General features: G+C 44.0%; 1 long non-coding RNA gene across 1 annotated transcript; it reads right to left on the bottom strand.

Moving 5' to 3' along the window:
* Positions 1–3,744: 3,744 nt before the first annotated feature.
* On the bottom strand, positions 3,745–7,480 carry LOC109492855. The gene is made up of 2 exons (XR_002146815.3): positions 7,255–7,480; positions 3,745–4,679 (listed from the first exon to the last, which is right to left on the bottom strand). It is a non-coding gene; the product is annotated as an uncharacterized LOC109492855 (long non-coding RNA).
* Positions 7,481–14,787: the final 7,307 nt, after the last annotated feature.

Below are 14,787 nucleotides of genomic sequence, written 5' to 3'. Positions count from 1 at the left end.
TCCTGAGGCCACCCATTTAAGACCTTTGAACTAGAGTTGGGGAAGAGTGGGGTGCTAGGAGGGAGCCACTGGGGAGGGGAGGTGCCGAGCCATGGGGCCAAAAGGGGAGAGAGGGCCTTGTTGGGGTCAGCCTATTGTCCCTGCAGAGGAGTTCCTTCCCTGGGCACAATCGAGCCACTGTAGGATTATCTATCTATCTATCTATCTACCTATTTATTTAACCAAGAAGATGATAATCAAATTAGGCTTTAGAAAGATTATGTGGGCTGCAGTGGAAGACGAAGTATAGAAGACCCACAATGGGGAGGTAGTAAGGGGGCGCCTGGGTGGCTCAGTCGGTTAGGCGTCCAACTTCAGCTCAGGGCATGATCTCCCAGTCCGTGGGTTCGAGCCCCGCGTCGGGCTCTGTGCTGGCAACTCCGAGCCTGGAGCCTGCTTCGGATTCCGTGTCTCCCTCTCTCTCTGTCTCTCTCTCTCTCTGTGCCCCTCCCCAACTCGCACTTTGTCTCTCTCTGTCTCTCAAAAATGAATAAATGTTTAAAAAAATTAACAAACAAGAAGATCCACAGGGGGGCATCTCTGGCTTGGGTGATTGGAATAACCTCCTAGTGGGTCTTCCTGAGTCCGCCCTCGCCCTGCTTCAGCCCATCCCCAAATTAGCAGCCAGAGAGACCCTGGTCAATGGAAGTCAGGTCTTGTGCCACAGTTTCTCACACCGGTGCCCTGCTATAGCCTAGTCCCTACGGGCCTCTCCTCCCTTTGCTCCAGGCAGCCTCCCTCCTCAGGTGCTGCACTCGTGCCTTCTGGCTCTTCTCACGTATCACAAGGCCTCCTCACTCCCTCCGGTCCCCATGCAAATGACACCTCCCCAGGGAGGGCTGCCCTGGCCTCACTACTTGAAATTATGCAATTGCCCACTCGTGTGCGCGCATGCTCACACACACGGTCACTCACCACCGAACTGCGCTGCCTGATGGCACCTGCTGGAGCAAGCAAGCAGGTTCTGAAATCCTCCCTTGCTCCATGGCCAAGCCTGAGCTCGGTGTGGGCTGCATCCCGCAGAGAAGGATGCTTTAACCAGGCACAGTGGGCAAGCTCTGTCCTCACACAAAGGAGGCACTGTGTTTTAATTTGTCTGTCGAGGAGCCAGACAGTGTGCCTCTATTAATTTGCACAGAGGGACCTCTTCCTACACTCTATCCACCTCTTTCTTATTTATCATCATCTTCCATGTTATACAGTTTATTTATCTTGTTTATAATCTATCTCCCACACCAAAATACTGGCTCTGTGAATTTCAGTCAATGCTATTTCCCGAGGGGAAGGAGGGAAGGAAGGAAGGAAGGAAGGAAGGAAGGAAGGAAGGAAGGAGAGAAGGAAGAAAGGAGGGAGGAAGGGAGGAAGAAGGGAGGGAGAAAGGAAGGAAGGTGGGAGGGAGGGATGGAAGGAGGGAGACAAATTAGAGGCAGAGAAATCCATTTGCAGTCTATTTTAATAATTAATAAGAGAATAATGGGAACTAAGGTGGAAGCAGTTAAGTCAGAAAGGGCTGCAGTTGTTCTGAATAGAATGTTCATTTCTTTTCGCCCTCTCCAGCCAATTCTATCAACCAACAGATCCCTGGAAACACCTTGCTTTCCTTATTTCAAGTATTGCAACCCCAAATTCCTATACTCCAGAGCTGGAAGCGGCTTCTCGGTGAAGTTCATGCCCGTCATTTCTGCCTCCTGGTTCTGGGTTGGCGTTTTCATATGAAAAGCCATTTCTGACATCCCTCCCTCCATTTCTTTCATTTGAATTTCCACTTAAGTCTGGCGGATTTTCTAATAGGTTGAATTTCTTATCGAGTCCTTTGCCTCAGGGCCATACCCACGGTACTGGCTCCGGGGTCCAGGAGCAGAGAGGGTCCTTTCGCAGCCTGCATTCCAGAGCTACTGAGGAACATGCCCCCTGGCCGGGGCTGCCCTCCAGTCCTGTGTGGCCGCAGCCTGTGACCTCCCCAGGGAAGGGAAGGCAACTCCTGGCGGGAACATCCTTCCGGGCTCTGCTCCTCGCCCAGTGGAAACACTTGCAATCCGAGCGCGGTGGTTGATGTGATAAGGTTCCCAGATGAAAAGCTAATCAGAATTTGTCTTTTAAATGAAAGCCCCTTTCTGAAATGAGGCACAGCAGGGGGAAGAAGCCACTCTTCTTTCCTGAGCCGTCACACATCTGAGATCAGAAGCACGGTTTTGTGGTTTTTTGTTTTTCTTTTTAGTTTTATTTATTTATTTTGAGAGAGGGTGAGAGCAGAAGCGGAGGCAGAATAAGAAAGGGAGAAAGAGAATCTGAAGCAGGCTCCATGCTGTCAGCGCAGAGCCCCACTCAGGCCTCGAACCCACAAACCGCGCGATCATGACGTGAGCTGAAACCAAGAATCGGACGCTCAACTGACTGAGCCACGCAGACGCCCCCGGTTTTGTGGTCTTTTGTTTTGGTTTTTTGTTTCTTGTTTTTAATTCAGGTTAGTTAACAGACCGTGAAGTCAGTTTTGTGTCCTGAGCAGCCACAGGAGCGAGGGTCACTGCCATCTCTGCCTGAAAATCCAAATGTCAGAAAGGAAATCATTGTCCACGAGAGCTAAACACAGCCCCACCCTCTTCCACATATTTGAATATGATGTGGGAAACAAAGGCAGAAGGAAATGGTGGATAGAATGAAATTTCCTTAGAAGCTGCAGCCCTTTGACAAATACTTGAGGCAGGCAGAGGAAAATGTCCGGGAACTCCCTACTGTCTTAATGCAAAGGATTTGCTAGCTTGGCAATAGCTGGGCCTCCAGGATCCTGTGAGTATTCTTTAGCATATGAAAGTCTCATTGGAAACTTCCCCTTGACCTTCCTTCCCCAACTCCCAAGTATATAACCAGTGTCTCTTTATGGTTCCGGGAAGCTCTTTCTGCCCACGGGTTCTGTCCCCGTGCTTTAATAAAATCACCTTTTTGCACCAAAGATGTCTTCAAGAATCCTTTCTTGGAGAAAGACCCACAAACTCCCTTTCACCCCAAAACCTCATCAGAATATATAAATATTTTTATATTAATATATATATATATATGCATATATTTTTTTCAAATTTGTCATCTTACTCCCTGGTATAAATTTTTAACATAAAGGATCCAATTTGATGGCTGTGAATGTCTCTTCTTTTTCAAGGTGGGATGTGGTCAACTGGGTTGGAGGACTCCGTGGGTAAATTTCTTAATTCAAAACTGGGGGTGAAGGCAGCTGTCCGGGCAAACCCAGATTAATATATTAAAAAGAAATAAAACTGGGCAGGAAAGCCGGCAAGAGCATAATAATAAAAAAAAAAAAGGCCAGCCAGATGTCGGAGGCCGGATACTTCCCTGGCATGCTTTTGGCTTCTGTGATCTTGCTTGCCTCTTGCATCAGCCAACTGTCCATGTAGCACAACCAATAGTGCCCCACCCCCACCAGGACTCCTCCCTCCCGCCCCCTGCCCCATGCCGCCAATAGAACATTTCCAAGTACCCAGCAGCTAGCCAGGCATAAAAGGAGGCCAGCACCAGGGCTCCGGGCTCAGCCTTCTTCCTGGGCGCTGAGTATTTGCTGTAACAAAAACTGAAACATGTGGTGTCTAAATGGGGTGTCTTCCGACCGGATGGGGGCTTCCGAATGTGGGGTGATGATAGGGTGGAAGGCAGTGGCGGTGGCGTGGGAGGTGAAAGAATTCACCGGAGGCAGAATGAAGGCCATAGAAGTGTATTGAAAATAAGGCAAGGGGGCGGAGGGGCGGGACAGCAGAGGAGAGGCTGTCTGGCAGGAGGTAGTGGGGAGGGGGCTGGTTTTAAAGGGGGAAGATGAGGAGGCATGATGAAGTATGGGCTTCTCCCCTTTTTTTATAACCATATTTGTAAATATCCCCTTGGTCAGTTAGGGCCTATGGATATTTTGGGGTGGGTCACCCGATGGGCCTGTGTTCAGCCAGGTGGTCATGTGGCCCTGTCTCCATTCTATCATTCAAGCCTGTCTGCCTAAAAGTAGCCTCGGTGCCCTGCGTTTGCTGTGTCACCGATGGAGAGCTAGATCAGGATGATTTCCTAAGCTTTCCTGGTACCCCAGGAGAATTTGGTTTGGTTTTTTAAATCTCAGCCTTCAAATTCCTGGCCAACTTCCAGAAAGGTTGCATCGTAGAACTTGCCTTTTTCTCTCCTCCTTATGAGCATACACCACAGGATCTTCATGAGTTAAGGAAATGGCCCTTAATGAGTCTTCATTCAAAGGAGACAGAACCTGAACTCAGCTGAGAAGCCCTTTCGTGGGGCTCCAGCCACGTTGGGGGAGGAGTGTTTCTCCGTGGTCTGGTGCGTGGCTCTTCAGGCTGAAACACTTGTCGCCTGATACAGATTAAATACGGGACTAATTGGCACTCCTAAACTAACTCAGTTTTGGATGAGTTTGCTTCTGATTTTTTTTTTTAAGCATCTCAAAAGCCTCTTCTATAAATGATTCTCGAGAACCCTCACAGAGAGAAATTAGTCTCTTAACTATAATAGGGGTGGGCTCCAGTCCAGGTTTATAACCATTCTGTGTCTTTTAGAACGTTTCAGTGTCTCCCAATATTGAAAACTAAAGTCTAAGTTCAGTTTAATTTCATCTAATTCCTTTTCAGCGCAGCATCCTAGAAACAACCAAGAAAAAGACAATAAAGGAGGGAATCAATTCCTTTGCCTATGTCAAAACAACAAACTTAAAAATAATTTCAGACACGTGCAAATGGGATAATTAAAAGATTTCTCAAAATCCATGTGAAAATTCTAACACATTATCAGCTTGAAATTTTATAACTTGCTCAGAGGGGATAAACTTCCTCTTCCTTTTCCTTCCTTCCTTCCTTCCTTCCTTCCTTCCTTCCTTCCTTCCTTTTCATTTATTTTCTTTCTTTCTTTCTTTCTTTCTTTCTTTCTTTCTTTCTACAAAAACAATAATAATTATTATAGGGTCTCAAATGTACACCAAACATTAGGCTAGACTTTTTAGAGGCAATAACTTAATTAGTCTTCATAAAGCCCTTTCAAGGTAGATGTTGTTCTATCCATTTTACAGATGTGGAAACTGAGCCTCAGACATGGTAGCTCATTGGGTCAATAGATGGTAAGTAGACTTGAAACTGAGACTGCCCACCTCCAAAGTGCATTCCCTTCCTGTTAGCCCAGCTGTCTCTTTAACCAAGTCTAACAACAGTGGCAATAAGAATAACTCAAGATCAAATATTTGGAAGTACAACTGTCTACATATATCTTATGCTTTTTAACTCTTTATCCACAGGTTTTTGAGCGTATACATCAGCACTATCTGGAAGTTTTCTGCAATGATGTACCTTGGTGCTACCCAGTCATACAGTCAAGGGCCACATGTGACTCCTGAGCCCTGAAAAATTAGCTTGTGTGACTGAGAATCTCAATTCTTAATTTTATTTAATTTGAATTAATTTTAATTTCAATCTGTTAAAAAAGAACCCGCAAGCTCAACCTGGTATCGTTTAGGCCAAGTCACCAAAATTAATACCTAATGTCATTACAGTATGTCTTAATTGGTCAGTCAGGAATTTTCTGCTCTGGTCTTTACAATGAGGTAATAGGTCTCCTGGGCCTTTTCCACCCCTCCCACCCCCAAAGGGAAGATGAGGTAATCTGTAGGATAAGATCCCCTGCTCTTTCCTGTAAGGGCATGTGACCTAGCCTGAAATAATCCTTTTCTTCTCTTTTCCTAGGAACTTCCTTAGCCCACCTCCATTTTGTAAGCCTTCTATTTTGTAAGACTCCTCCTCTGAGCTCCCCTCTACTAGCTAGATGGACCGCTGTCCGTTCACGGATCACTTAATAAAGTCAAGTAGATCTTCAAATTTCCTCAGTTGAATTTTTCTTCTTTATTTATTTTTCTCTTAATTTTTTTCTGATGTTTATTTTTGAGAAAGAGAGAGACAGAGTGTAAGCGGGGGAGGGGCAGAGAGAGAGGGAGACCCAGAATCTGAAGCAGGCTCCAGGCTCCGAGCTGCCAGCACAGAGGCCGATGCAGTTTATGTAAGCAGAATGTTCTGGGTTTATGTAAGCAGAATGTTCGACAAAGGTCAGTGGGCACATGCCACTGGACTTGAAGGTCAAGGTGATCATTGTCTTGGGTCAGTCACAAGGGGTCTTGTTGGCTCAGGGCAGCCCCTACCGCTCAAGGGGTAGTTTTGATTCCCATCAGGGCTTGCTTGCCTGCTGGGTCTTTCTCCTGAGTCTTAACTCAGGAGAAGATGGAAATTAGAATTGAGCCTATGAGAAAATTAGAGGTCAAAATGGCGGTGGTTGAAATCCTCCTTCAAGGCTACCATACCAGGCAGCACACGTTTCTTACGTATTTGTAATTGCAATGCTTACAGACATGTAGTAAAGGAGAAAATTTTAATGTGAACATAATATCAATGTTGATTTTTTCCTTATTAACATTAAGGAAGTTTCTGGAAAGTAAGAAACAGGTGGCTTGCCTGTGGTCATGTATACTGTGGACTGAGAGTTGCTTTTCTTCTTGAGTTCCTATATGTCATTGCCACCCAGATGGATGTGGGACACCATTTTAATTCTCCTGTCTACATTGGTCTCTCCATTCTACAATTCCCATGTCTACAAGGGCACATCTTACTGGAAACATAGGGAAACATTTATTTTGGCAAATTTAAATATGGCAAAGGAAAGTTTTTTTTTTCTGTTTCCAATTTTGCTTTTTACACACACACATATATGTATGCATACATGCATATATATATGGACTGTTCTGGTGAAAGAACATTCTTCCATTCTGAACGTACAATCCAGATTGTGGCCAATTATACCTTAGTTCTTCTTAAAACAAAACCTCTCAGAGATAATGGCTTCTGTGGTGGTGTTTATTCTGCACCATATAATAGTATATAGAAGTTTGACCTCCAAAATGTTACCAGAGAAACTCTGACCCACATTCACTCAGACAGATTTAGGTTCCCCTCTATAGGGGAGGTGATTTCTGCCCCAATTGCAGTTGGGGAGACCCAGATTGAGGTAGAAGCCTGAGTTCTGTTCTGAGGAAGACAAGGAGAGGACAGAGATGTAAAAGCAAAAGGCCACGAGTGCAGCTCTCATTTATGTCTTCTATGTAGAACAGGGATTGAAACTAGGTTAACTGGGATTGGTTGGGTTATTATGCAAATGAAGGATCAAAACTTGTCAAATCACCTTGGCTCCTTTGGAAGTGAAGAATGCCATTCAGGTGTCTGCATGAGGAGGGAGTTCAGTCCAGGCTGAGGGCTCACAGCTGGCAAAAATCATGGTTCTTCCAATAAGGATGTGCATGAATTCCACCACCCTTATGGCCTCCCATCCCTATTTCAAAGAGATTCTCTTAGCTAGGCCTGTGTGCTCCATTTTGAAATCTCCTTTCATACCTGCTAATAATGTCTCATAGCTGTTCCTTCCAAAGAATGGCCCTTGGACCAATGGGAACCCCCAGCCTAGGAGGTTGATTATGCCCTCATCCAATGACTTCACCCCCATCTGGTAGGTGATGATAGATTGACGGAGGAGCAGGGCACAGAAGGCCAACCCTTTGCTCAATGTGGGACCAATTTCATGGTACAGTTCCTGCTCCAGACCTCCCTATGGTGTCAGGCTAGGGATACAGCACAGCCACTACAAACCACAGGCATCTGAATCCCTGTCTCAGGTCCTGCCACTAAGGAACTTCACCTAAGACACCATCTCAAGGGCCTGAATTATTTGAAAAACAGGAAGTTATACACCAACATCTAGACTAACATGCGCCTCCTCAGAAAAGTCTAGGAGGCATTTTCACTAGTGAGCTTTGAGAGACAATAAACCTTTTTTTTTTTTCCTTTTCTGTGCATAACTTCTATCCAAGATATTCCAAGGCAAAAAGAGTTATGCCATATCGCCACAGCCTAGATTTGGAACGCAAACTGAACTACAAAATAGAGGCTGTCACCTCTGCCAAGTTCATCAGTCCAAATGGCAATGGCTACAATGCGATTTAGAAAGGTAGATTTTTCAGAAGGTGATAATTTCAGATTTCAATTGAGTAGACAAAGAGAAAGAGCATAAGGAAGTGAAAAGATAAGATGATTTCAACACAGAAGGTGATGATAACCATGTCTCATTTCTTAAGCATGCATATGAACATACAAATAAGAGATGATAGATTAGGTCACAAGAAAAGTACCGTGTATTCTGCATCCTGTCCTTTATTGGCCCTAGTCCTGCTGAATGGTAAACAAGAACAACAAAAGCCCTCATTTAGCATATACAATGACTTGGTAGAAAACAAAGCCTTCATTCATAATGGAAATAAAACCAGGATACTCTTATTTGCTGTTTAGTTTTATTCTACCCTTCTAGGCAAATTTAGAAGGAAGCCAAATTAAAATCAAAATTCTTCATTGTGATTGTGAAGCAGCGGGGAATTTGGATGACTCTAAATGCTGAAGCCAGTGATCTGGGACTGCCTGACTCAGCCCTCTCCCCCCTGGGGCAAGACACCCGCAGAGGGACCACCTGTGTTCCTGGACCTGGCTGTTTTCTCTGAGCAAGAATGGAGGCACTTTGCCAGCAGGGACCTCTCCTTTTCCTTTTCCTGGACTTCTTTGGCCAGCTCCCGTCTTTCTGACTACCATATTTTGTGTGTGTGTGTGTGTGTTTTCTATAACCATATTTTGGTCCTGTTCAACTTTTTATTCCCTCAAAGATATATGATCATTGTAAGACTTTCAGACAAAGCGAAGTTTCCTACCACTTAGGTAGCATCTCTGAACAAGGGGGGCAGAGAGTATAGTTGCCTTGCAGTGAGGATAACGAGTGCGTATGGAATCGAGGACACTGCCCACAACGTTAAGAGAGGATTCTCTTCCTCCTGCTCTTAAATATTTTTTTTACATCAGTGTTCAGCAAACCTTTTCTTTAAATAGAGAGTAAGTAAATAGGCTTTGTGGGTCACGTGGTCTCTATCACAACTACTCAATCTTGCTGTTGTAGTGCTAAAAGTGCTATCAACGCTATGTAGATGGATGGGTGTGGCTGTGTTCTAATAACACTTTATTCACAAAAACAAACCCCGTGCCATATTGGGCCCATTGGCCTTAGTTTGCCCAACTGTTTTCTTCCTCCTCATCTGAAATGACTCCAGAGTAACGCATGAATTTTATTATTAAGATAAAGCTAACGTATTATTAAGAAAAAAATTTTTAAAAATTTTAGTTGAAGTATAGTTGAGACACAATGTTACTATTAAGTATTATGAAAATTTTATTTTCTAGTTAAACCATTTAAAAATCGTTCTCTCCTTGGGGTGCCTGGGTGGCTCAGTTGGTTGAGCGTCCGACTTCGGCTCAGGTCATGATCTCACAGTTTGTGAGTTCAAGCCCTGAGTTGGGCTCTGTGCTGACAGCTTGGAGCCTACTTCAGATTCTGTGTCTCCCTGTCTCTCTGCACCCCCCCCGACGCATTCTGTCTCCCAAAAATAAATAAACATTAAAAAATATATAATATATATATATTAAAAAATATATATATATTAAAAAATATATATATATTAAAAAATATATATATATTAAACATTAAAAAATATATAATATATAATATATATATATAAAATATATAAAAAAATAAAAATGCTTTTCTCCTTAGCTTCTGAAATACATATTTTGTCCAATATCTGGATCAATTTATAAATAATTGCTTGATATCGTTTCTGGAAGGGCAAGATGCATGAGAAAGGGAACATGTTTTCTGCCTGCCAATATTAACATTGCATTTAGTGAGGCAGAACATGCCCAGTGACCCTGCCATCCCTGTTCTCGGTATATGTTCTACACGTGTTCACTAGAATGCTTGTGCAGGAACATTTATTCATGGCAGAGCTCAGTCATATCCCCAAACTGAAAGCAATCCAAACATCTACAGCATAGAAAGGAGAAATGGATTTTTGTATATCCTACCATAAAATATTATACGGCAATGAGAATGAGCAAACCACAACAGCGCACAATGCGTGGATGGAGCTCACAAACGGTGCTGAGGGGACAAAAGAGAGCATATGCTTTGGTTCCATTTTCATGAAGTTTGACAACTAATCCATGATACTAACAGCAGAATAGTGATTTCATTTGAGAGAGCAGTGGTTAGTGACGGGGCAGGGCAGGAGGGATTCCTGGGGTGTTGGTAATACTGTATTTCTTAATCTCAGTGCTGATTTCACAGATAAATTCACTGTTGGATGAGTATATTTAATTTTATTTTTAAATTACAGCAGCCATACTAACAAGCGACCTTTACTAAAAGGCAGCCATGTGCCAGGCGCTCTGTTCAGCACTTTATATACTTTGTCTCATTTAACCTTCACAAAACTCGAAGGTGGTATCTCAGCCTCACTTAATAGTGAAAACAAGGCTCAGAGAGGTTAACAAATGTGCTCTAAGTCACACAGCTAGTAGGTGGCCAAATTATAGTCTACTGCCTTGATATATTACAGACAGATACCAGAACAATCCACAGCTGTATGAAATCAATCACTGGATCAGATATCCTAGGGGGAGAGTGGTGTGAGATTTCACGGTAGGTTTCAGGGTAGGATTCCCTGAGATGAGTAAGAACTGAACAGTTTGAACCACAGGTGGGAAGAGAAGGTTGAACACTTAAAGCTGGGACTTCGAAATATCTAGATGTGTCCCCTCTGCTTTGTGCTGCCACCAGGCAGACAGATGGACTACCTATAGGAGGTTTCTCCTGCTCAGCTCATTGGGTCCAAGTCAAAATCACAATAGCTCAAGCATGGCTCACAAGCAAAGGGCTGGTTTTCTTCTGGGAGTGACATATTGTTCCCGAATGAATCCATGCACAGACACAGCCTCTGTTGGCCATGGCCTTGACTGTCACATTTGAAATCAAAACAGACGGAAAAGGATCTCAGAGCCCTGCCTATGAGTGATAAGTAGAGGGGAAACCAAGGACCTTGATTAACCAGCCTCCTCTAGGGCTATTGTGAATCTGTCCTCCCTCCCTGTTTCTCAACTCCTGCTAACACTTACTGGAGAGTCACCATTAGCAAGCCAGGCGCTAGGCACCTGGTCTCAAGTGCCTATTTTTAAAAAGGATGGTCTCAATATAACCTGACTCATGTATAAGCTTATGAAATTATTCCAATGTCCCCAAACAGTGATAGGAGGATCTGTGCCCCCATAACGAATACTGAAAAAAGTAAGAGCTTTCAAATAAAGCCCATTTCCAACACAGCCATGCGAGCATTTGAAACATTTATCTGAGTCCCGGAAGGTATCAATAAACTTTTATATGAAGGAAACAATGTAGATACTAGAAGACACACACTATAACATTTTATGTTTTATTTAGCTGTAGTACATAAACTCCCCCAGGCCCCACAGAGGAACCCGGGTGGGCAATGGCTTCCGGCATTTAAAGGGATTCTCAGATTTTCATCTTAGCCATCCCAGAGCACAGCTTTCTCTCTCCATTGTAGTTACTTTTGGCTCCGGGGAATTTGTGATTGCTGCTTTCAAAATACTCTTTGCAAAATTCAGCGAAGTAAAAATTATACAAGAGCTAATTATTTCCGAGAGAAGTGAGTCAGCTATGTTCTCCATCATAACTGCGCATAGGAATCTGTTGCTTTAATTGTGTCTAAATACCTTCTCTTTTATGCCAGTTTTGTTTCCGTATGTATATGCTGGCAAAGAGATAGCTATTACGGTTGTAAATTGTGCCTGATACTGAGATTAATAGCTATAAAAATAGTGCTCGAGGGAGTTAGGGGTCTGGTTTAACCATCTCTGTAATGTTCCTACTCCAAGAGCAATATTTCATGGGTGTTGTAAAATTTATAAGCCTAGATTCATGAGGTCTGCATGGTTCCAAGCAGGCAAGATGGGAAGTTTATTTCCAGCATCCAGTGTCTAATAGGGGGACGCCAGGTGTCACAATAAACACACTACCAATGTTTGCAGAAGCTGAACTCAATGCTGGGTCTCGGAGCCCACACTCAAGGTGAAGAAAGGGCTCAGTTGAAAACCACTCTTGCCTTTCAATAATCCCTCGGGAGGGCAGAGGGAGGGTGGGCGGGAGCAGAGGAAGAAGGGGTCACATCCGTGAAATTGCCACTTCATTAATCCCACCCCCGCGGGCTGGACAGGAAGAGGGGAATGGGGTTTACTGCGTGTGACTGCCGCTGCAGGGATGAAAGCAGCCACCATCCCTCTGCTGGTGTGTTGGAGACACCAGCTCTAGCGAGTGTATCATTAAATTTTCAGGAATTTCATGAGCCTGTTGTTAAACACAGCCATTATTGCAAGTGGAATTACAGCGCAATAAAATGTATTTAAAACAAAGTTAATAAATGCTCAGAACTCTTCATTTCCTAATTTCACCATTACCTATGTCCTGCGGTTATGTTTTTGTCTCTTCTACCGATGGTAGGAGGCTGCACCTGTGCCTTCTGCATACCTAGGCTGTCCTCCAAAGTCAGCCATGTCCGGTTGAGAGCTTGGAGCTGTCCATGGTGCGGGTGCTGACTCCACAGACAGTGGCCAGTGCTAAAATATCAGGGTGGCTGTGCGTTTATTTCGTTGTTTGGAAGGGTAATTGTTAAACATGTAACGGGAATCTGGGGTGTTTTGTCACCACCCTGCTTGCACCTTCTCTCCCTACCCACCCCTTCACTGCCATAAATAGCTCCCCTCCACTGCCATTCTCTGGCTCATCTTTCTTCAAACAGTTGGAATATGCTTTCCTGGTGTAGCTCAAGGGAAGCCAAAAAAAAAAAAAAAAAAAAAAAAGGTGACCCTTCATAGTGCATAAAATTCCCATTAATAGTGTGCATATTGTCGGGGTGCCTGGGTGGCTCAGTCGGTTGAGTGTCCAGCTTCGACTCAGGTCATGAACTTGTGGTTTGTGATTTCAAGCCCCACATCTGTCTCTATGCTCACAGCTTAGGGCCTGGAGCCTGCTTTGGATTCTGTGTCTCCCTCTTTCTCTCCCCCTCCCCTGTTCACTGTGTGTGTGTGTGTGTGTGTGTGCGTGTCTCAAAACTAAATAAACATTTAAAAATTTTTTTAAAAATGTTGTGCATATTGTCATCCCAAGGCACATATGCTCTTCATCCTGCCATGCCAGTGCCCTGCAGAGCCACAGACCACACATTGGGTCTGAGGAGGAGTAGGACCGAGAACAAGGTACGGTAGAAGAGACGTGAGTATGGGAATCAGAAACTCAGTATTGGAGTTCATGATCTGTCACTTTTTATCCTGTGTCTCTTGAAAAGTCAGACAATTCACGAACCCTTACAAGAGTGGAGATGAGGATAATACCTTTGTTGCTTACTTTGTGGGTTGCCAAGAGCTGCGCTGAAGTCAAATGTATGTAAGAAGATACTTTGTAAGCTATCGAGTGTTGAATAATCGGCTCCTGACCCCTTATATTGCTGGGTCTTCAAAATGTCCCTGTTAAGAAGTATTTTTTTTAATACTTAACAGAGATAATACACTAACAAAAGTTTCTTTACAATCATAGAACTCTAGACCTGGAAGCACTCTCTCAGTTCATCTATTCGTTCAATATTCTAACTTATGAAAAGTTTAGGGAACTTAACAAAATCTCACATAAGCTGTGAGAGCAAGAACCAGAATATTAAACCCAGATCTGCCTCCAACTCTGCCTTCTCAGAAACTGTAACCCAAACAGAAGGGCTTATTAGGGGATCTTTGGGTTCATGACGAACAAAGACCCACTCAGTTCCTCCAGGAAGGCAAATAGGAGGAGAGGTAGGTTCTTAGATACATGTGGATGGTTAAGGAGATCACAGCATCATATGGAGATGTGATCACAGATCACATAGAGATCACAGCAATGCCGATAATAGTGGTTTATTGCTTTGTGTGTGTCACGTCTTATCCCACTGGATCTTCACAACAAACCCATGAAGTCTCCACCCCATTTTACAGATGTGGAGACAGAGGCTTAGTTAGGTATTTGCAGGATCACATGGCTAGTGCCATGCCAAGCTTCAAGATGAACTTGGATCTGTCTACCCCCCAGAGCCTGTGCTCATAACTTGTATGACAGGCTCTTCCAAGAACTTGAACTGCAAGACAACTGGTCCAATGAGACCAAAGGCGGGAGGGGTTTGCTGAATTGCACAGGGATATACAGTCAGTCTCCTTTGTGGTGTCTGCTTCTCTTTCAGCTTCTGTGCTGTCCTTTGCTCCCTGGCTCCTAACTTCAGCTTGCCTGCAGACCACAGTGGTGACTCCAGCTCCAGCTGGACATGTCCTTCTACAGGCTCTGTCCCTGAGTTTTCTACTTACAGACTTCCAAGATTACATTCACATTGGCCTGGTTCCTCTTTTCCAGCCAGGCCATGTGCCATAACACTTACAACCTTTGGCTTGGGTCGCTACTCCTGGTCTAATCTGCTGTGAGCATGCAGCCTAGACTAACATGTGTAGAACACTCATCCATTTATTTATTTATTTATTTATTTATTTTAAAGTTTATTTATTTATTTTGAGAGACAGTGTATGCATGTAGGGGAGGAGCAGAGAAAAAAGGAGAGATAGAGAGAGATTCCCAAGCAGGCTCTGCCCTGCCAGCGCAGAGCCCAACCTGGGGCTCAGTCTCACAAAATGTGAGATCAGGACCTGAGTCGAAACCGAGAGTCAGACACTTAACCAACTCAGCCACCCAGGAATC

The sequence above is a fragment of the Felis catus genome, chromosome D2 (assembly GCF_018350175.1).
Source record: "Felis catus isolate Fca126 chromosome D2, F.catus_Fca126_mat1.0, whole genome shotgun sequence".
NCBI lineage: Eukaryota > Metazoa > Chordata > Mammalia > Carnivora > Felidae > Felis > Felis catus.
Note: the sequence above shows the minus strand (reverse complement) of the source record. Positions and strands in the feature narration are given on the sequence as shown.